General features: G+C 44.2%; 1 protein-coding gene across 3 annotated transcripts in view; it reads right to left on the bottom strand.

Moving 5' to 3' along the window:
- unc13d (unc-13 homolog D (C. elegans)) overlaps window positions 1-13,712 on the bottom strand; it is a 149,474-nt gene extending 135,762 nt beyond the window's left edge. For 2 of the 3 annotated variants that reach the window (XR_009447091.1, XM_059653844.1), the window contains exon 1: window positions 13,585-13,712. The gene's annotated coding sequence lies outside the window, so the exon portion shown is untranslated. Of the gene's footprint in view, window positions 1-13,365; window positions 13,435-13,584 lie in introns of those variants that run through there. The other variant, XM_059653845.1, reaches the window with a different exon arrangement.
- Between the last annotated feature and the right edge of the window lie 7,787 nt (window positions 13,713-21,499).

The following is a 21,499-nucleotide window of genomic DNA, read 5'->3' as shown; positions in this document are numbered from 1 at the left end:
CCTATGCCAAACTGCTATCCCAATCTATACAAGGGTTAAAGTCACGCATGATTAAAGACCTTCCTTTTTTTGTAACTATGCCTTAATTGCCCCATGATTTATTCTCTGTCCCAAAGAATATCTATAGTCAAGAGGCCTATAGACTACAATTTTATTTCTTAACTCCCTCCATGGGAATTCTGCATCTCTAATGCAAAATCATTTCTGGCTATCACACCTTACCACCCCTTCCCTCCTGTCTGTCCTTTTGAAATGTTACATACACCTGAATAATTAGTTCCTAGCTTTGATCTCCTTGAAATTGTCCAGCTAATGGCTACAAGATCATACCCATTAGCCTACAATTGTACCATGAACTAATTCAAAAACAGTCTGAACCTAGTCAGTCAAGCTTTCCTCAAACTTCAGTCTCACCATCTCTGGAGTCAGCCTGGTAAACCTTTGCTGCGCTCTGAGAGCAACAACACCCTTCCTCAGAAAAGGAGGCCAAAGCTGCACACAATATTCTAGATGTGGCGTCAACAAGGCCCTGTACAACTGTAACAACACTTCCCTGCTTCTGTACTTGAAACCTCTCGCAATGAAGGCCAGCACACTATTTGCCTTCTTCAGCAATTGGTGCACAAAGACACCCAGGTCTCACTGCACACTCCCCTCTCCAAATCTACAGCCATTCAGGTAGTAATCTGGCTTCTTGTTTCTGCTTCCAAAGTGAATAAATCACATTAATCCAAATTATACTGCATTTGCCTTTGTTTTTCCCGCTCACCCAACCTGTCCAGATCATGCTGAAGGGTTTCTGCATCCTGGTCACAGTCAACCTCCCATCCAACTTTGTATTATCTACAAACTTGAAGATGTTACATTTTGTTCCGTCATCCAAATCATTTGTATATATTGTGAATAGCTGGGGTCCCAGCACTGATTCCTGTGGCACCCCACTAGTTATTGCCTGCCAGTTTGAAATGGACCATTTATTCCTACCCTTTGTTTCCTCTCTGCCAATTTTCTATCCATCTGAATGCATTTCCCCCAAACCCATGGCTTTATCTTACACAATAATCTCTTAAGTGGGAATTTGTCAAACTCATTCTGAAAGTTCAAATATACCACATTGACTGTCTATCCCTTGACAACCCTACTAGTTACACCTTCTTGAGAAGTTTTGCTGAACAAAAGGACTTTACAGTGCAGGTTCATGGTTCCCTGAAAGTGGAGTCACAGGGAGGCAGGGTAACGAAGGTGATGTTTGGTAAGCTTGCCTTTGCTGGTTAGTACATTGAGTATAGGAGTTGAGAGACCTTCTTTGGCTGTACAGGATATTGGTTAGGCCGCTTTTGGAATACTGTATGCATTTCTGGTCTCCCTGCTATAGGAAGAACCTTTGAAACTCAAAAGGGTTCAGAAAAGATTTACAAGGATATTGAGATAAGTGTGGAGTGGGAGGAACACAGCAGGCCAGGCAGCATCAGAGGGAGAGGCTAAATAGGCTGGGGGTATTTTCTCTGGAGAGTCAGAGGCTAAGGATTGGCCTTAAAGAGGTTTACAAAATAATGAGGGGAAAAATGAGCCAAGGTCTTTTTCCCAGGGTAGGGGAGTCCAAAACTAGAGGGCAAAGGTTTAAAGGTGAAAGGGAAGAGATTTAAAAGGGACCTAAGGAACAACTTTTTCATGCAGGGGACGGTGTATGTGTGTATGGAATGAGCTGCCAGAGGAAGTGGAGGAGGCTGGTACAATGGGTATATGAATAGGAACGGTTTTGAGGGATTTGGGCCAAGAACTGGTAAATGGGGCTACATTAATTTTGAATATCTAGCCAGAATGAATGAGTTGGATCAAAAGGGTCAGTTTCTATGCTGTACATCTATGACTGAGAAAGTTGACTAATCAATGTTCATTACTCATCACTAAATCTGTGGTCTCTCCTCTGAAAGAAAACAAAGAAATGAAGATGCTGGAAATCCAGATCAGCACCAGAAATTGCCAAACTCAGTTCTGTCACTGGTTTTGAAACATTGACTCTGCTTTCTATCCACAAATGCTGCCAGACCTGCTGAGTTTCTCCAGCAATGTGTGTTTGTGGTCTCTCATTTATTCAAAATTACATTAATCCAGAATAAAGTTCCAGATACATTCAAGAAATTGCAGCTTAGGAATCTGAAATTCAAACTATCCTATTCCCCTGGTGTATATGAGCAATTTTATGTGATTCATTGAGACTGCTCTTTTTGCAATCCTTCTCTGATCCCTGCACTTGTCTATCCCACTTTATCATGGTGATCAGGAGGTTTAGATGCAACACCTTCCCAAGACTTAAATCCTTTACTATTCATCAATTCTACTCAGTTTTGCTGCCTCCTTAGCCTTCCTGATATCCTCTTTCTCTAATGCTATATATTTGGATCTGCTGCCATATTTCCCTCTCTCTTCCCTTTCAAAGCTTTCTTGTAACCCAAAATATTTATCCTCTAGTCTTACCTACTTGTAGTCAGGTTTCAATGCTGGCCACTATATCATAACTTTGAATGTCAATTCGCACATCTAATTTAGCCTTTTGTTCATTATCTCACGATCAATCATTCATAGAACACAAGAGTACAGCCCTTCGGCCCATGATATTGTGTCAAAAATGATGCCAAAATTAATCCCTTCTGCCTGTCCTTACCCCTCCATTCCTTGCACATTCATGTGCTTATCTAAAAGTCTCTTAAAACACCCCCATCATATCTGCCATCACCAACACCCTGGCAGTGCACTCCAAACATCTACCACTCTGTTCAAAAAAAAACTTGCCCCTCATCTCTTTTGAACTTTCCTCCTCTCACCTTAAAATGTAGGCCCCCTAGTTTTAGGCATTTCATCTCAAGCAAGATTCTGATCGTCAAGTCCATCTACCCATCACATAGTTGTATAAGTTTCTAACAAGTCTCCCTCAGCCTCCGTACTCCAGAGAAAACAACCAGAGTTTTTCTAGCCTCTCCTTACAGCCCATACCCTCTAATCCAGGCAGCATCCCAGTAAATCCTTTCTACACCCTCTCCAAAGCCTCCACATCCTTCCTGTAATGTGGTAACCAGAATTGAATGCAATATTCTAAATGCAGCCTAACCAAAGTGTTATAAAGCTGCAGCATGACATCCTGACTATTGTACTCAATTCCCTGACCAATAAAGGCAAGCATGCCATATGCCTTCTTTACCACCCTATCTATTCGCGTATCTACTTGTAGGGAGCTGTGGACTTGAACCCCCAAGATCCTTCTCTTCATCAATGCTGTTCAAGGTCCTTCCACTAACTGCATACTTTTCCTTAACATTTGATCTCCCAAAGTGCAACACCTCACACTTGCCTGGATTAAATTCCATCTGCCATTTCTGCAACTGATCTATATCTCCCTGTACTCTTTGACAACTTCTACACTATCAACAACTCCACCAATCTGAGTATGATCTGCAAACTTACAAACACACACATCTACATTTTCATTCAAATCATTTATATACATCACAAACAGAGGACCCAGTATGATCCCTGGTAAACATCACCAGACACGGGCCTTCAGCCGGAAAAAAAACCAAACACTCTTCCACCACTACCCTCTCCCTTCTATGGGCAAGCCAATTCTGAATATAGGTGGCCACTTCATTGTGGATTCCATGCATCTTAGTCTTCTGGATGAGCCTACCTTGGGGGACCTTACTGAAAGCCTTATTAAAATCCATGTCAAAAACATCCACTGCTATATCCTCATCGATCACCTTCATCAACTCAAAAATTCAATCAAGTTAGTAAAACATGACCTGCCACACACAAAGCCACGTTAACTGTCCTTAATTAGGCCGTGGTTTTCCAAATGCATGTAAATCCTATCCCTCAGAATTCTCTCCAATAGGTTCCCACCCACCAATGTGAGACTCATTGTTCTACAGTTTCTTCTAGAACTTTTAAATCAGACAACAGTCACTTTTGTCTTGATGTCTATACCAGACACTTCAACTTATTGTAATTTTGTTTTTTTTAATCTTTTGGTTTGTATTTTGATCTGTTACTTGTTATTTTTGAGCATTTTATTCTGATTGTGAATAACTTCTATTATCTTTAAAGCTGTTGATAATCTGGGATTTCATGTTGTTTCTTTTTCTTATAGAGTCATACAGCATAGAAACACAGACTCTTTGGTCCAAGTAGTCCATGCCAACCATGTTCCTAAACTAAACTAGTCCCACCTGCCTGCAGAGATAATAGGAGCTGCAGATGCTGGAGAATCTGAGATAACAAGGGGTAGAGCTGGATGAACACAGCAGGCCAAGCAGCATCTTAGGAGCACAAAAGCTGACGTTTCGGGTCTAGACCCTTCTTCAGAAATGGGGGAGAGGAAGGGGGTTCTGAAATAAATAGGGAGAGAGAGGGAGGCGGATCAAAGATAAATAGAGGAGAAGATTGGGTGGAGAGGAGACAGACAAGTTAAAGAGGCAGGGATAGAGCCAGTAGAGGTGAGTGTAGGTGGGGAGGTAGGCAGGGGATAGGTCAGTCCGGGTAGGATGGACAGGTCAAGGGGGCAGGATGACGTTAGTAGGTCGGAAATGGGGGTGTGGCTTGAGGTGGGAGGAGGGGATTGGTGAGAGGAAGAACAGGTTAGGGAGGCAGGGACAAGCTGGGCTGGTTTTGGGACACAGTTGGGGGAGCTATGCCTGCATCTTTGTAGGTTATGTGGAACAATCCCTCTTCCGTACCTACATTGGCCCTAAACCCCACCTCTTCCTCTGTTACACTGATGATTGTAGTGGCGCCGACTCATGCTCCCACGAGGATCTCAAACTTCACCGACACCTTCCACCCCAACCTTAAGTTCACCTGGACCATCTCCAACACATCCCTCACCTTCCTGGACCTCTCTGTCTCCATCTCAGGCAACCACCTAGAAACTGATATCCATTTCAAGCCCACCGACTCCCACAGCTACATAGAATACACCTCCTCCCACCCATCTTCCTGTAAAAATTCCATCCCGTATTCCCAATTCCTTCACCTCCGCCGCACCTGCTCCCAGGATGAGGCATTCCACCCCCGTACATCTCAGACGTCCTCGTTTTTCAAGGACCACAACATCCCTGCACCCCGCAGTGGTCAAGAACACCCTTGACCGTGTTTCCCGCAATTCATCCCTCACACTCCGCCCCCCCGAAATAACCGCCAAAAGAGAATCCCCCTCGTCCTGACATACCACCCCACCAACCTCTGGAACCAATGCATCATCCTCTGACACTTCCGCCATCTACAATCTGACCCCACCACCAAAGACATTTTTCCCTCCCCACCCTTGTCTACTTTCTGGAGAGACCACTCTCTCCATGACTCCCTTGTCTGCTCCACTCTCCCCTCCAACCTCACCACACCCTGCACCTTCCCCTGCAACCGCAGGAAGTGCTACACCTGCCCCCACACCTCCTTCCTCACCCCCATCCCAGGCCTCAAAATGACTTTCCACATCAAGCAGATGTTCACCTGCACATCCGCCAATGTGGTATACCGCATCTGCTGTACCCGTTGTGGCCTCCTCTACATCAGGGAAACCAAGCGGAGGCTTGGGGATCGCTTTGCAGAACATCTACGCTTGGTTCGCAATGAACAACTGCACCTCCCAATCACAAACCATTTCAACTCCCTCTCCCATGTCCATCTCGGGCCTCCTGCAGTGTCACAATGATACCACCCGAAGATTGCAGGAACAGCAACTCATATTCCACTTGGGAACCCTGCAGCCCAATGGTATCAATGTGGATTTCACAAGCTTCAAAATCTCCCCTCACCCCACTGCATCCCAAAACCAGCCCAGCTCATCCACCCTCCCTAACCTGTTCTTCCTCTCACCTATCCCCTCCTCCCACCTCAAGCCGCACCTCCATTTCCTACCTACTAACCTCATCCCGCCCCCTTGACCTGTCCGTCCTCCCTGGACTGACTTATCGCATCCCTACCTCCCCACCTACACTCACCTCTACAGGCTCCATCCCCGCCCCTTTAACTTGTCTGTCTCCTCTCCACCTATCTTCTCCTCTATCCATCTTTGATCTGACCCCCCTTCCTATTTATTTCAGAACCCTCTTCCCCTCCCCCTTTTCTGATGAAGGGTCTAGGCCTGAAACATCAGCTTTTGTGCTCCTAAGATGCTGCTTGGCCCGCTGTGTTCATCCAGCTCTGCACTTTGCTATCCCACCTGCCTGCATTTGGCCCATAACTCTCCAAACCTTTCCTATTCGTTACTTATCCAAACGTCTTTTAAACATTGTTACTGTGCCCACATCCAGCACTTCCTCTGGCAGTTCATTCCCCACACTAACCACTGCATAAAAATGCTGCCCCTCATGTCCTTTTTAAATCTTTCCTTAAAAGTATGACTCCTTGGTAAGAACTCTCTCATTTAGGGAAAAAGGCCTTTGCAGTTCACCTTATCTGTGCCCTTCATGATTTTATAAATCTCTTGAGGTAACCCCTCAAACTCCCCTACACCAATGAAAAAAGTACCAGCCTATCCAGTCTATTTTTCTAACACAAACCCCACATTCCCAGCAACATCCTGGTAAATCTTTTCTGAACTCTCTCCAGTTTATTAATGTCCCTCCTACAATAGGACAACCAGAACTGGACACTGTAGTCCAGAAGAAACCTCACCAACATCTTGTCCCAATTCCCATATTCGAAAAGATCTGAGAAATGAAGGCAAGCATCCTTAACACCTCCTTAATCATCCTGTCTACCAGTGAAACAAATTTCAAACAATTACGTATCTGAGCCAATAGCTCCCTCTGGTCTACAAAACTACCAGGGCCCTACCATTAATTGTACAAGTCCTGTGCTTGTTTGTTTTACCAAAATACAATACCACACATCTACCCAAATTAACTCCTTCTGCCACTCCTCAGCCCATTGACTCTAATTGATCAAGATCACATCATAATCTTAGATAACCTCTCTGTCTGTCCATACCACCACCAATTTTGGTGTCATCCACAAACTACTAACGATGCCTCCTCAAGTCTAATCCAAATTGCTATGTAAATGACAGATTAAAGTGGGCCCAGTACCAATCCCTGTTGAACACCACTGATCACAAGCCTCCAGTCCAAAAAACAACCCTCCATCAACACACTCTGTCTCCTACCATAATTCAATTTTGTATCCAATTAGCAAGCTCACCCTGAATCTCATGTGATCTAACTTTACCAGTTAGTCTACCATGCAGAACCTTATCAAAGGCCTAGTAAAGTCCCAGTAAACAATGTCTACCACTCTTCCCTCAAGCTTTTTAGTTACTTTCTCAAAAAAATTTCAAAACAAGTTTGAAACACACGATTTCCCTCACAAACAACTATGGTGACTATCCCTAATTACTCTTTGCCTCTCCAAATGGATGTAAATTCTATCATTCACAGTCTCTTCCAACAGCTTACCTACCACCGATGTCAGACTCACAGATCTATAGTTCCCAAGCTTCTCCTTACAGCCTTTCTTAAATAAAGGCCCAACCTTTCAATCCTCCAGCACTTTACCCTTGGTTATTGAAGATGCAGAAATATTTCCACAAGGAGCCCTGCAACTTCCTCCCTGACTTCCCAGAACATTCTGGGATCACTTGATCAGGTCCTGGAGGTTTATCCATCTTTAATGATTTCTAAGACTTCCACCACTTCCTCTTCTGTAATGTGAGCTTCTATAAAAACATCAATATTTATTTTCCCCATGTTCTCTAGCCTCCATTTCTTTCTTCAGTGAAAACTGTTACAAAATATTTATTTAATAAGCTTCCCAACTCCTGAGGTTCAACACAAAGTCAACCCTGTTGACCTTCAAGAGCCCCTACTCTCTCTCTAGTTGCTCTTAAATGTGCTTGTAGAATCTGTTTGGATTAGCTTTGGCAGATAAGATTATTTCATAACCCCCCCCTTTGCCTTCCTGATCTCCATCTTAAGAATGCCCCTACACTTTTTATATTCTTCGAGAGATTCATTTTATTCCAGTTGTCTATATCTATAATTCTTTTTTATTCTTGACTAGAACCTCTGCCTTTATCCATCCATTGGTAAGATTACAGAATAGTCTTAGCTTTCAGTCTAATAGGAACAACATACCTCCAAACTTTCATTATGACACTTTTGAAAGCCTCCTAGTTATCAGTTGCCTCTTTATCTGCAAACAGTCTACTCCAATCGACGTTTGAAAGTTCTTGCTTCAGACCTGTAAGCAATGTATTTTAGCTTCTGTTTAAGTTATTCTCTTTCCCCTTTACTGGTTTAAAACCCTTTCTACAGATTCTTTCCACTAGGACCTCAGTCCCTGCCACTTTCCGGTTTCAGAAGTACAGGTTCTTCCAGCCTCAGTATTGTTGCCAATGTCAATGGCCTCTAGATTTTTATAAACCCCCTTGCTCACATCGTTGTGGGAAAGTTGAATGTTTTGCAGTTTACATGAGACAGCAAATAGACTTTGGATGCTGCAGAAAAGTCAATTTATTAAGATCAAAAACTACACAAATACTACACAAGGGCCTTGCTCCATGGGTCAGACTTTAAAACTCTCTCTCAAGGTCAAGTTGCAACCCAGTGCGATTTAGCTATCTTTCCCTTATTGGGAGGATATCAATTAGATTTACACTTTATACATTGTTGAAGCTCTGAGTTAAGGTTTGTCCTCAGGGATGAGTTTGACTGGGTCTCAAAGGATATGCTTCCCTGACCATGACCACCCCGCGCCCCCCCCCCCCCCCCATCCCCATGAGACTGATGTCCCTTAACATGATATAATCAAATCAACCTTTTTCCATTATGTTAATATTGCCTCAATTACTAAAATCATTGAATAATGTTAAACATTCAAATGAGACTTTTTTCACCATCTCACAGGCAGACAATAGCCTCTAGATAAGATACTATGCCCTGACCAATGGAGCTACTTTTATGTTTTTAGCTCCTGTACTCCTAGCAATGTCACATTACAATTAGCATACATTAGAAAGTAGGGGCTCTTGGTGTGGAGGAAGTGTCCCCACTAGAAGGCTAGAGTTCAAGCCCACCCTGTCCCAGAGGTAAGCAATGACAGGTTAATTAAAAGATATCTAAATTAGGAAGCGCAGACCATTTTTGTGGGTGAAGTAATTCTAAACAACCTATTATCGGTGGGATCAGAGATTGCTTCTCTGAAATCCGGTGAGATTTCAGAGATCAACACAGCTTACCTTGCACATAAGGCATGTCTTGCAGTATATCCTCCACCAGCCCAATACTCCTTCACAGCTTTGACTATTTAACATTACAATCTCATTTTCTTTGCAGATGAAAACACTCCTTGCATATCACAGGTATCATTTGAATTGTAACTTCTTACTCTGTGATAGAGTGTTTAATTCTACCACAAAAATTCATTATTACTCATTCACGATTTGAGATCCCTGGCTTATCCTCTCCCGAAACCAGTACTGCTATCAAAATATCAGAATATGGGCAGCAATCTCTTTGGAATATCAGGAACAGAAGGAATAAAAACAGAAAGCACTGGAGATATTCAACAGGTCTGTGTGTCGGAGAAAAAGTTTTAACCTTTAAAGTCCAATGTGATTAGTCTTCAGAATTTAAAGAAACTGGGAAATGGTGTCTTTTATGCTATTGACTATTAAGGCTTTTATGCTATTAAGCAGGAGGAGTGAGTGAGTAAAACAGATTGTGAGGGTGCCCATTGCAAATGAAAAAGGGAGTGTGAATGATGGTAAAGGAGTGATAGAGATTTATAATAAGTGTAAACATTAGGCAAGAAGAGGAGAAAATAGGTCCACTTTGCTGACAGCAAGGTCAACAAGATACACAAGACGTAGCTGAGGTGTATAATAAAAATGGAAGTCAAATATTATTTTCCGAAGTTGTGAAATTCAATATCAAATCCTAGAGGCTGTGAGGGCCTAAGTGGAAAATGTGGTGCTATTCCTCCACCTTGGGTTAAGTTTCATTGGAACACTTCAACAGGCCTAAGACAGAACCTTTTAGAACATAGAACATAGAACATAGTACAGCACAGAACAGGCCCTTCAGCCCACAATTTTGTGCCGACCATTGATCCTCATGTATGCACCCTCAAATTTCTGTGACCATATACATGTCCAGCAGTCTCTTAAATGACCCCAATGACCTTGCTTCCACAACTGCTGCTGGCAACGCATTCCATGCTCTCACAACTCTCTGCGTAAAGAACCTGCCTCTGACATCCCCTCTATACTTTCCACCAACCAGCTTAAAACTATGACCCCTCGTGCTAGCCATTTCTGCCCTGGGAAATAGTCTCTGGCTATCAACTCTATCTATGCCTCTCATTATCTTGTATACCTCAATTAGGTCCCCTCTCCTCCTCCTTTTCTCCAATGAAAAGAGACCGAGCTCAGTCAACCTCTCTTCACAAGATAAGCCCTCCAGTCCAGGCAGCATCCTGGTAAACCTCCTCTGAACCCTCTCCAAAGCATCCACATCTTTCCTATAATAGGGCGCCCAGAACTGGACGCAGTATTCCAAGTGCGGTCTAACCAAAGTTTTATAGAGCTGCAACAAGATCTCACGACTCTTAAACTCAATCCCCCTGTTAATGAAAGCCAAAACACCATATGCTTTCTTAACAACCCTGTCCACTTGGGTGGCCATTTTAAGGGATCTATGTATCTGCACACCAAGATCCCTCTGTTCCTCCACGCTGCCAAGAATCCTATCCTTAATCCTGTACTCAGCTTTCAAATTCGACCTTCCAAAATGCATCACCTCGCATTTATCCAGGTTGAACTCCATCTGCCACCTCTCAGCCCATCTCTGCATCCTGTCAATGTCCCGCTGCAGCCTACAACAGCCCTCTACACTGTCAACGACACCTCCGACCTTTGCGTCGTCTGCAAACTTGCTGACCCATCCTTCAATTCCCTCGTCCAAGTCATTAATAAAAATTACAAACAGTAGAGGCCCAAGGACAGAGCCCTGTGGAACTCCACTCACCACTGACTTCCAGGCAGAATATTTTCCTTCTACTACCACTCGCTGTCTTCTGTTGGCCAGCCAATTCTGTATCCAAGCAGCTAAGTTCCCCTGTATCCCATTCCTCCTGACCTTCTGAATGAGCCTACCATGGGGAACCTTATCAAATGCCTTACTGAAGTCCATATACACCACATCCACAGCTCGACCCTCATCAACTTTTCTAGTCACATCCTCAAAAAACTCGATAAGGTTTGTAAGGCATGACCTACCCCTCACAAAGCCGTGTTGACTGTATTTGATCAAGCCATGCTCTTCCAGATGGTCATAAATCTTATCCCTCAGAATCCTTTCTAACACCTTGCAGACAACAGACGTGAGACTTACCGGTCTATAATTGCCGGGTATTTCCCTATTTCCTTTCTTGAAGAGAGGAATTACATTTGCCTCTCTCCAGTCCTCAGGTATGACTCCAGTGGAGAGCGAGGATGCAAAGATCTTCGCAAGTGGCGAAGCAATTGCATTTCTCGCTTCCCAAAGCAGCCGAGGACAAATCTGATCCGGGCCTGGCGACTTGTCAATCTTAATGTTTGACAAAATTTTCAGCACATCAGCTTCGTCTATCTCTATCCATTCCAGCATGCACACCTGCTCTTCAAAGGTTTCATTCACTACAAAGTTCGTTTCTTTCGTAAAGACAGAAGCAAAAAACTCATTTAGGGCTTCCCCTACCTCCTCAGGCTCCACACACAAGTTCCCTATGCTATCCCTGATCGGCCCTACTCTTTCTTTGACCATTCTCTTATTCCTCACGTAAGTGTAAAATGCCTTTGTGTTTTCCCGGATTCCTTCTGCCAAGCCTTTCTCGTGCCCCCTCCTGGCTCTCCTCAGACCATTTTTGAGCTCCTTCCTTGCCTGCATGTAATCCTCTCTAGCTGAACTTGACCCTAGCTTCCTCCACCTTATGTAAGCTACCTTCTTCCTTTTCACTAGAAGCTCCACCGCTCTCGTCATCCAAGGTTCCTTAATTTTACCCCTTCTTGCCTGTCTCAGAGGGACATATTTACTCATCACTCCCAACAACTGTTCCTTAAACCGTCTCCACATGTCTATAGTTTCCTTACCATGGAACAACTGCTCCCAGTCCATGCTTCCTAACTCATGTCTAATCGCATCATAGTTTCCTCTTCCCCAATTAAATATCCTCCCATTCTGCCTAATCCTCTCCTTCTCCATAGCTATGTAGAATGTGAGGCAGTTATGGTCACTATCACCAAAATGCTCTCCCACCACAAGATCTGATACCTGCCCCGGCTCGTTTCCGAGCACCAAGTCTAGAATGGCCTCTCCCCTCGTCGGCCTGTCAACGTACTGCGTTAGGAAACCCTCCTGAACACACCTTACAAAAACAGCTCCATTCAAATCTTCTGCTCGAAGGAGGTTCCAATCAATATTAGGAAAGTTAAAGTCACCCATTACAACAACCCTACTGCGTGCACACTTTTCCAAAATCTGTCGACCTATGCTTTCTTCAATCTCCCTGCTGCTATTGGGGGGCCTGTAGTAAACCCATGGGAGCAAGATGGTTTATTAAAATGGGAAGCTATTGGAAGTCGGTTCAGTATCCCAACAAAATTCACCTGAAGCTGGAGGAACATGACCATATTTTCTGCTTAGAGACTTCATAGATTCTAGGGCTCAATACTGAGTTTCACAACTCCAGACTTTGTCCTCCATTTTGAACCCCTCCCCCAAAAATAACCACACTGACCATGTTTTGTTTGCATCTTGTTGATTTTGTTTTCAGCAGATTGGGCCTGTTTTCTCCTTTTTATACGTATTATATACAGGTATTTTGCATCTTTATCACTCCTTTACTATCATTCGCACTCCCTTTGTCTTTTGCTCTAGGCTCGATCGCCATCTGTTCCACTTGCTTCTCCTCCTCTGTCAACAGCATAAAAACCACTATTTTCCAAACCCTTGCAGTTCTGAAGGCATATCAGATTAAAAACATGACCCCTTTCTTTCTCTACAGACACAACCAGATTGAATGAGTTCTCCAGCAAATTCTGTCTTTATTTCAGATAACTGGCATGTGCAGTATTTTATTTTTATAGGGACTAGAGGAGACAATTCAGCCCCTCAGGTCTGCTCTGTCATTCAATTCAGACCTGTACCTCAGCCCCATTTCATTGCCTTAGCTCTGTGTTCTTTGATATTCTTACCTAAACGTCTAACCATCTTAAATTTAACAGTAATCCTAGCAACTGTTTAGACATAAGAAACATAATGGTTAATGGTCAGCCATTACACCAAGTGATATCAACTTGAGACATGAATACAATGCAGTATTCCACCCTACCTTTTTCTCCAAAGTCAAGAGATACGACAAGAATGAAAGAGAAAGAGGCAGCGACTTGCTTCATTCACTTCATAAACTGGAAATTACAACAGCTCAGGTCCAAAGACCTAACATATACTGAAGCAAGCAACAGCCGAGAAACAGTGTTCAACCCAAAAACCAATCAGCTTGTTTATTACAGCGAGTGCAATGGAAGATTGTCGGTAACTTGTGACTTACTGCAAGGAGACTGCGGTCTCAGAATCCACTCAGCCAAGTCAGATAGTCAAACTGATACCTGGGCAGATCCAGCGATGCAGGATTATTTACTGGCGAAGAATGCATGATTCATTTTCTCAAGTGACAAATGGTTCCCTCGTAGTTCTGAGATGCAATCAGCGAGTTGAGCTCTCCAGCTTGCGACATACTTCCAACGTCAGAGGAAACCACAAACTTATCTTTGCTTATCCGTTCAACAGCACAGGAAACGGTCTCTGGGCCAGGAGAGCTGGACAGCAATACAGCTAACACATCACACATTCGGCCCCAGTGATGCTGAGAGCACAATATTATTTTCTGATGATTACAGAACTTAGAGGAGAAAACCTTTATTCAGTAATCTTTTTTGCTCCAACACCCATGTACAGCCCTCCACCCAGGCTCCCACCGTTCACATAGAGGTGCAGGCCACTGGGAATTAGCCACCTCTGGCCTTCAGAAAAACCTGAGAGACTAGATCAGAACTTCAGCAGATAGTTCTTCCACAAGCATCATCAAGGCAGCTGGTTAATCAAAAAAGGTTAGCATCAACACTTAATAAAATGTGAGGCTGGATGAACACAGCAGGCCAAGCAGCATCTCAGGAGCACAAAAGCTGACGTTTCGGGCCTAGACCCTTCATCAGAGAAAGCTCTCTCTGATGAAGGGTCTAGGCCCGAAACGTCAGCTTTTGTGCTCCTGAGATGCTGCTTGGCCTGCTGTGTTCATCCAGCCTCACATTTTATTATCTTGGAATCTCCAGCATCTGCAGTTCCCATTATCTCAGCATCAACACTTGCCTTCACCCAATGTCACCCAGGAATCATCTGAAAGTGATCAGGAACTGGAACATTGGATCTTCCTTTTCCAGATCAAAATTTAGCTTTGGAGCACCCTCAGCCAGTACCGGTGTCCAATAGGTACAGTGTTCCTGTTCCTGGTGTGGACAAGAGAACAGACTGCAGGGATGATGTGCAAACCCACCACAGCACTATGGTCCAGAGTGCCACTGAAGTCAGGGGGACAGAACAGAAATGCAGTAGTAATTAGAGATACCATTATTAAGGGAACAGATACAGTTCTCTGCAGCAAGGTGGTCTTGCCTACCTGGTGCCAAGGTTCAGGTAATCTCTTCTGGGCTAGTGATGAACTTGAAATGGAAGGAGAAATATCTAATTAATGTGATACTGATGACACATGTAAGACAAGGAAAGAGGTTCTTCTGAGAGATTATGAGCAGCTCAGGGCTAAATTAGAAAAGCAGAATCACAAAAGGTAATAATTTCTAGATTACTATCCGAGTCGCATGCAAGTAAGATTAGAGAGGTAAATGCATATCTCAAAGATTGGCATGGGAAAAACTAGCTGACTCATGGGTACTGGCACCAGTCTGGGCAAAGAGTAAGCAGTTCCACTGGAACAGGCGTCATTTGAAGCACAGTAGGACCAGTGCTTAGGTGGATCATATAACAAGGGATGTAAATAGGGCTTTAAACTAATTAGTTGGATGTGGTAGTGGTGGTTGTGGGCAGGTGGGTTGTAGCTCAGTTAGAAGGAAATTTAAATGATCAAAATGAAATGAGATAGCAGTGGTGCAGGGTAGTGATGGATTGACTGATAAAGTGTGACAGGAACAGTAGAAAGTATATGTACAGAGTGCAGCAGGAATTAGAACCACAATAAGTAATAACAGTAAAATGTCAAAGTTTAAGGCCCTTTATCTGAATGCACGTAGTATATGTAACAAGATAGAGGAATTGACAGCACAAATAGACAAAATGAATATAGGAACACAAGTAGGCCATTCAGCCCCTTGAGCCTGTTCCACCATTCAGTGAGATCATTGGTAATCTGTGGCCTAACTCCATACAACTTAGCCCACATCACTTCATACCTTTGCTTAACAAAAAGTATCTCAGATTTCAAATTAACAATTGATCCAGCATCCTCTGCCATTTGCAGAAGTAAGTTCCAAACATCTACATCCTGTGTGTGTAGAATGTACTTCCTAAATGAATAGTCTAGCCCTAATTTTCAGACTACATCCCCTAGTTCTAGAATCCCCAGTCAGTGAAAATAGTTTATCTTTATTTAACCTGCCTTTTCCTGCTAATACCTTGAAGACCTCAATCAAATCGACTATCAAGTTTCTAAATTCTAGAAAAAATAGGCCTAATTTGTATAATCCATCATCATAATTTAACACATGGAGTCCAGGTATCTTTCTTACAAATTGTACTCCCTCCAAGGTCAATATATCCTATTCTTGCTTCTATTTCTTATTTTCACACATTTCCTTCTCCTTTGCATAATGGTATGGACACCATCACTACGGATCAGCTGAGCGCAGCTAATTTAACATTCACTGGGAATTGGACCCGAGAGGTCAGTCACCCACTCAGCCCTGATTCAAACCCTGCCATTTATCCCTTCAACAGGATTTCCTTCTTTGTATTTGTATTAGTGTACTAGTGACTGATGTACAAAAACCCAGTGCATAGTCCCAATACCAGGGTTATAATTTTAAAACACAGTGTATATATCCCAATATCCAGTACGTAATCCAAGTAGCCAGTTTGTAATTCCAATATCCTGTGTATAATGACTTATACACTGGGTATTAAGATAAGCATATAATCCAAATAACTGTAAGTCAAAAAGGTTGATGCACCTAGTCCTCATATACTGATGCAAGACAACAGTGCATCAGAAATTGGTACACTAGCTCAACAGGTTTGATACATGTCTTCTAAAATCAGATTTTGGTGAAAAGTCTGACAGCTAGAGACATATAGAAATGAGTCCATTACTATTATATTAAGTTAAAGATTCCCAGAAAGTCAAAGATTACATATAAACTTAAAGTTTTCTTAAATCTAAACTATCTAGATTTATTCAGAAATAGTTTACAGTGCTGTCCAAAACAATGACAGGATCAAAGATATCATCAAAGCTTGGACTAGTAGTGCAGGAAGTGGATTTGAATAACTGCAAAATTCTTCGAGCAGTCAGATTCAGCATTGTATGCTCTTCTTTCAAAACACAGGAGGGATCACATTTTCAGGAAAATTAACAATTAGTTTGACTATTGGGGCAGTTTTACTTCCTTGGTCACTAAATAGCTATCGATGCTCATTTCTCATGTAGAGTGTTTAGGGTATTGTCCACTAAAACTATTCCATAGACTGGATTTACAAAGTATTGGAGGGGAGCACACCCAGGCTCAGAAACACTGCTCAACAGTCAATGTTAATTAGCTGGAAATGGGACTCCCACAGTTTTGCCATCGAAGGGACTTCAGTGCTGCAGACTGAATACACGTTGTGACTGTGGTAACAGCAACTCATATTCCGCTTGGGAACCCTTTGCAGCCCAATGGTATCAATGTGGACTTTACCAGCTTCAAAATCTCCCCTTCCCCCACCACATCCCAAAACCAACCCGGTTCATCCCCTACCCTCACTGCATCACGCAACCAGCCCAGCTCATCCCCTCCCCCCACTGCATCCCAAAACCAGCCCAGCCTGTCTCTGCCTCCCTAACCTGTTCTTCCTCTCACCCATCCCTTCCTCCCACCTCAAGCCGCACCTCCATTTCCTACCTACTAACCTCATCCCACCTCCTTGACCTGTCCGTCTTCCCTGGACTGACCTATCCCCTCCCTACCTCCCCACCTATACTCTCCTCTCCACCTATCTTCTTTTCTCTCCATCTCCAGTCCGCCTCCCCCTCTCTCCCTATTTATTCCAGAACTCTCATCCCATCCCCCTCTCTGATGAAGGGTCTAGGCCCAAAACGTCAGCTTTTGTGCTCCTGAGATGCTGCTTGGCCTGCTGTGTTCATCCGGCTCCACATTTTGTTATCTTGAATGCATGTAGTGCCAGGTGATTGCAGTGGCCACTGCTGGAATTACAGGCAATCATCAGCGAAGAGAACAAAGTGTGGAGCTGGATGAACACAGCAGGCCAAGCAGCATCTTAGAAGCATCAAAGCTGACCTTTCGGGCCTAGACCCTACATCAGAAAAGGGGGATGGGGAGAGGATTCTGAAATAAATAGGGAGAGAGGGGCAGGCGGACTGAAGATGGATAGAGGAGAAGATAGGTGGAGAGGAGATTATAGGTGGGGACGTAGGGAGGGGATAGGTCAGTCCAGGGAAGACGGACAGGCCAAGGGGGCAGGATGAAGTTAATAGGTAGGAAATGGAAGTGTGGCTTGAGGTGGGAGGAGGGGATAGGTGAGAGGAAGAACAGGTTAGGCAGGCGGGGATGAGCTGGGCTGGTTTGGGGATGCAGTGGGAGGAGGGGAGATTTTGAAGCTTGTGAAATCCACATTGATACCAATTGGCTGCAGGGTTCCCAAGCGGAATATGAGTTGCTGTTCCTGCAACCTACGGGTGGCATCATTATGGCACTGCAGGAGGCCCAGGATGGACAAGGAATGGGGGGGGCAGTTGAAATGGTTCGCAGCTAGGAGGTGCAGTTGTTTTTTGTGAACCGAGCGGAGGTGTTCTGCAAAGCGGTCCCCAAGCCTCCGCTTGGTTTCTTTGATGTGGAGGAAGCCACACCGGGTACAGTGGATGCAGTATACCACATTGGCAGACGTGCAGGTGAACATCTGCTTGATGTGGAAAGTCATCTTGGGGCCTGGGATGGGGGTGAGGGAGGAGGTGTGGGGGCAAGTGTAGCACTTCCTGCGGTGGCAGGGGAAAGTGCCGGGTGTGGTGGGGTTGGAGGGGAGTTTGGAGCGGACAAGGGAGTCACGGAGAGAGTGGTCTCTCCGGAAGGCAGACAAGGGTGGGGTTAGAAAAATGTCTTTAGTGGTGGGCCCGGATTGTAGGTGGCGGAAGTGTCGGAGGATGATGCATTGTATCTGGAGGTTGGTGGGGTGATATGTGAGGACTAGGGGGATTCTTTTTTGGCGGTTATTGCGGGTGCGGGGTGTGAGGGATGAGGTGCGGGAAATGCGGGAGACACAGTTGTGGACATTGTCAACCATTGTTGGGGTGGGGGGGTGGAGAGCATGAGGGAGCCTGGTTTGAAAGGTGGAGGAGGGGTATAAACAGGGGAGTGGAGGATAAAGGGGGAAAATGAGACATCTTCGATGTGTAGGTGTAGTCTCCGATGTACACAAGGGACAGTAACTACCATATGGTTTTGGTCAGTTATGGAAAGGACAAATAAAAGTTCATTTGGGGAGATAATGTGTCTGGGAATCAATTAGGATTAAAGGATGGCATGCAGAATGGTGACAAGGTGTAGAGGAAGGATGAACACAGCAGTCCAAGCAGCATTAGAGGAGCAGGAAGGCTGGCATTTCAGGCTTAGACCCTTCTTCAGAAATAGGCTAGGCCTGAAACGTCAGCCTTCCTACTGCTCGGCCTACTGTGTTCGACCCCCTCTACACCTTGTTGTCTCAAGATTCTCCAGCCTCTGCGGTTCCTAATATCTCTGCAGAATGGTATATGACCAGTGGTCTGCCTTTAAAAAGTTAGTTGAGGCATAAACAGGGTATATTCCCATGAAGTGGAAAAGGCAGTACAACCATATTTAGAGTTTTCTGGATGAGAAAAAGAAATGGAGGTTAAGATGAAGAAAGTGTGCTGCTGAAAGTTCTAATGTGAACAATATAACAGAACAGGCCAAGTAAAGAGGCTGTACTTGCCAGTAAAGGATCTGGTTTGGCCAATCTGTCACACACAGCCTCCTGCTTTGAATGCCTGTGTGTCTGCTGCTCTTAATTGGACAGTGATCACCCCTGGTCAAATTACAGGCCTGGTAGTTCTGAGGCCTCTGGGAGAGGTGCTCACTGCTGAGGAACACAAGGGATCTTGGAAAGTAAAGCTCAATAAGAAATTTTAAAAACTCAAAAGGCTGAAGGTCAGAAATAAAACGACAGTGGGGAGATTGTTAGGGCTTAGTTGATGCCTCCAGGGGTCACAGCCCTTTTTTTGACCATCTGACCTTGCAACCACCCCCAGATTGCTGTTTGGAGGCTGCCTCCATTTTAGCTGGCAGCAGAAAATTTCCTGCCATCGGCAAAAATCTAATGACCAGTAACATTTAAGTGCATCCACTTTAAATTGGCTATCTATTACATGTCCCAACTTTGGTCAAATGCCCCAGTAGGGGGGGGGACTGTGCTGGGGTATCCATTTTATTCAGAGCCAGTAAGCTGCAATTCAGTTTTGCTCTAGGCTCTCCCATGGCTTGTCAGGTTCCTATTAGAAAACTGTAAGTAACGATAGGCTGGTTGCCTTGATACCCATCTGGTATCATGTGATTAAACCCTCCCCATTTCCTTTGGTTGGGCTGTCAGCATGTAACTCTGATAGCTACCATGTTATTCCAGCCATTTGGTTTGTCTCCAGCAACACCTTATCTTTAAGTTTTTGTAATTATTTCTCTGCCTCAATTAATCAGATTAAAGGTCATCCCCCACACTTGCTTTTCAGCTGTCGATAATTTACGCACACCGTCTGATGCTTTTGATAACCTGCCAAGACTTGTTATTCAGCCTTGTTGACACTTCACTCACATCATTTGTACTATCTTTTGGTCTCTCTGCCTACAAATTCTATGCCTGTGTCCTTCACTTCACTTCACCTGATAAAGGAGCAGTACTCTAAAAGTTGTGATTTTAAATAAACCTGTTTGACTATGAACTGGTGTCACGCGCCTTCTGACCTTTGGCACCCCAGTCCAATACCAACACCAGCACCTCCACATCACAGGGAGAGGGCCAGAGGACTGGAGGACAGCTAATGTGGTTCCACTTTCTAAGAAAGGAGGTGGAGATGAACCAGGAAACTACAGACCAGTGAGTTTCACTTCAGTGGTAGGGAAACTATTGGAAAAAAATTCTTAAGCAGCAAATTAATACCCATTTGGAGAGGCGTGGGTTAATCAGGGAAATTTGGGGTGGCTCGGTGGCTCAGTGGTTAGCACTGCAGCCTCACAGGACCAGGGACCCGGGTTCAATTCCAGCCTAAGGCACCTGTCAGTGTGGAGTTTGCGCATTCTCCCTGCCTGCGTGGGTTTCCTCTGGGTGCTCCGGTTTCTGCCACAGTCCAAAGATGTGCAGGCTAGGTGGATTGATCATGCTAAATTGCCCATTATGTTCAGGGGTGTGTGGGTTATAGGGGGATAGGTCTGGGTGGGATGCTCCAAAGGGCAGTGTGAACTTGTTGGGCCAAAGGGCTTGTTTCCACACTGTAGGGAATCTAATCTAATCTAATCTAAAGTCAGCACAGCTTTGTCAGAGGGAGATCATGCCTAACAAATTTGTTAGAATTTTTCAAAAATGTGATCAAGTGTGTGGAAGAGGGAAATTCAGTTGATGTAGTTTTTATGGATTTTGGCAAAGCTTTTGATTGAAAAGGTTACAACACATGGAATGGAAGGAAACCCAGCAAGATGGATCAGAAACTGGTTTAGTAATAGGACACAAAGGGTGGTGGTAGAAGGCTGTTTTAGTGGCTGGACGCCGATGTCCAGTGGTGTACCTCAAGGATCAGGACTGGGACTCTTACTGTTTGTTATGTATATAAATAATACAGATGAAAATGAGGGGGAGGGCGAATGATAAGCAAATTGGCAGAAGCCATAGATTGGTAAAGTATAAATAGTGAAGATGGTGTTTGAGGCTACAGGAAGATATTGATGGGTTGATCAGAGCAGACCAGTGACAGATGGTACTTAACCCTGATACGTCTGGAAGAAGAAACAAAACGAGGAAGTATTTATGGCAGCACCCTGGCTAGCTTCAAGGAACAGAGGGATTGATTGAGGTGTACAAGATTGAGGGATATGGACAGGGTAAATAGAAAGCAGCTGATCTCTCAATCAAAGGGAGCAATCACAAGGAGTTTTGGTTTTAGGGTTGGGACAGGAAATTTG

Source organism: Stegostoma tigrinum, chromosome 22 (genome assembly GCF_030684315.1).
Source record: "Stegostoma tigrinum isolate sSteTig4 chromosome 22, sSteTig4.hap1, whole genome shotgun sequence".
Lineage (NCBI taxonomy): Eukaryota > Metazoa > Chordata > Chondrichthyes > Orectolobiformes > Stegostomatidae > Stegostoma > Stegostoma tigrinum.
This window is presented reverse-complemented; position numbering and strand designations above follow the sequence as displayed.